Raw genomic sequence first — 2,246 nt, forward strand, 5'->3', positions numbered from 1 at the left:
AAGATAAGCAGCTACTAATTTTTTGAAACTAAAAAATGGAAGTGCGAGTGGCACTGAGTGGATTTAATTCAGCCAACCCCCTAAGCCTGTGTAGGGAAAAGTAGGAGATTTCATATGCACTGAAGAATCTTTAAGGGGCTCGGGAGTTCACAGCACCAAGGACTTCCAGTATTTCTGCGAATACCAGAGAGAGAAGAGAACACCAGATGGGAAAAGGAATTAAGTAAAGAAAATGTGATAAAAGTTGCTCAAGAATCATTTAAAACCTCAGATGCCCTCCAAGATCCCACTTTACAAGGACTAATTCACCCCTAACCCAAGAGAAAGAGGAAAGATTCTTCTTTAGGAAAGTTTATTTTTAATTTTTTAAAAAATATTAATTTACTTGGAAGTCAGAGAGAGACGGGGTGGTGGTGGTGCGGTGGGAGTTGGAGAGAGAGATCTTCCATCTATTGTTTCACTCCCCAAATGGCTACAACAGCCAGGGCTGGGCCAGGCCAACACCAGAAGCCAGGAGCTTCATCTGGGTCTCCCACATGGGTGGCAGGGGTCCAAACACTTGGGCCATCCTCCATTGATTTTCCCAGGCCATTAGTGGGGAGCTGGATTGGAAGTAGAGCAGCCAGGACGTGAAATGGCGCCAACATGGGATGCCAGCATCTTTGGTGGTGGCTTTACCTGCTACACCACAATGCTGGTCCCTAGAAAAGTTTAAAACAGGGCTCCCTGGACTGGAGATGTCAGCCCTGGAAACTTAGAAAAACAGAGGCACTAGTAATGAATAAATACTGAGTTCTGGGCCCAGGCACTTCATGTAGCAGCTCACACATCACTGGAGAAGCCTACATCACACATGGAGAGCCTGGGTACAGTTCCAGCTTAGCTCCTGATTCTGGCTTCCTGTTAACGTGGATGGCTATAGTAGCCAGGTCCCTGCCGCCCATGTGGGAGACATGGATTGAGTTCCTGATTTCCAGATTATGCCCTGCCCATCATCCTGGCTACCATGGTACTGTGGTCACTTTAGAGAGTGAAACAAGCAATTAGAAACTTTCTCTTTCTTTCTCCCTCTCCCCTTCTCCTTCCCTAATAAATTAATTAAAATTCTAAATTCTGAATACTGGGGACATCAACCCTCTCCTGGAAGCTCACTTCATAGAACTCTGGGATCTCAGTCTCCACTCTTTGGGCTGAGGACTGGCGAGTCTTCTCTGGCATACCTGTTCAACTCAAGAGGAATCCCATCAAGACACCAACATCTGGAGTTGGCAGCTAACGGTCTGCCTAGCACTCCCTGCTGTAAAATTCAACAACTGCAAGCCCTATTCCCATACACTGATATTCGATCAATTTTTTAAGCTTTCACTCTAAGAGCAGTCAAACAATGACAGGAGAAAGGCCATTTGGAGGACAGAGACTGCTCAGAGCTATCTTCCTAAAATTTTCTTCTATTATTTTGATATCATCTCAGAAATAAAAAAAAAAGTGTGGAATCCATTACCAGGTCAGAGAATGAAAAAGCAGTACTCAAAAAAAAAAAAGATTTTTGGAAACTAAAAAAAAAAGGGGGGAGGGAGAAATGAAAAACCTCAACAGATTTAAGGAAGTTTTGTAGAAAATAGGGAAAAACACCTTAAAATGAAGGGAAAAATTTAGAAATTTTAGGAGCAATCCAGGAAGTATAATATCCAAAAAACATTTCAAAAGGAAAGAACAGAGAAAACAAGAGAAGATTATCCACCAAATAATTCAAAGGAATTTCCCAGGATTAAAAGATAAATAGAATACAATAGAAATTCAGTATCTGGCATCATTAGTTTTCTTGGCTTTGTGCATGTTAAACCTGGTATTTCTATTGATACAGTATTTGTTCTTTTTATTTATTTTTCATTTTTTAAAGATTTATTTATTTGAAAGTCAGAGTTACACAGAGAGAGGAGACGCAGAGAGAGGAGAGGCTGAGAGAGAGAGACAGAGAGAGACACAGAGAGAGAGAAAGAGAGAGGTCTTCCATCTGCTGGTTCACTCCCCAGATGGCTGCAATGGCCGGAGCTGCGCCGATCTGAAGCCAGGAGCCAGGACCTTCTTCTGGGTCTCCTACGTGGGTGCAGGGGCTCAAGGACTTGGGCCATCTTACACTGCTATCTTAGACCATAGCAGAGAGCTGGATCAGAAGTGGAGCAGCCAGGACTAGAACCCGCGCCCATATGGGATGCTGGCACTGCAGGTGGAGGATTTACCTACCG

General features: G+C 43.5%; 1 non-coding gene across 1 annotated transcript; it reads left to right on the plus strand.

The window, feature by feature from the left end:
- The first annotated feature begins 1,764 nt into the window (after positions 1-1,764).
- On the plus strand, positions 1,765-1,866 carry LOC133758959 (small nucleolar RNA SNORA8). Its single transcript, XR_009865856.1, has one exon. It is a non-coding gene; the product is annotated as a small nucleolar RNA SNORA8 (small nucleolar RNA).
- Positions 1,867-2,246: the final 380 nt, after the last annotated feature.

This window comes from Lepus europaeus, chromosome 4, assembly GCF_033115175.1.
Source record: "Lepus europaeus isolate LE1 chromosome 4, mLepTim1.pri, whole genome shotgun sequence".
Taxonomy (NCBI): Eukaryota; Metazoa; Chordata; class Mammalia; order Lagomorpha; family Leporidae; genus Lepus; species Lepus europaeus.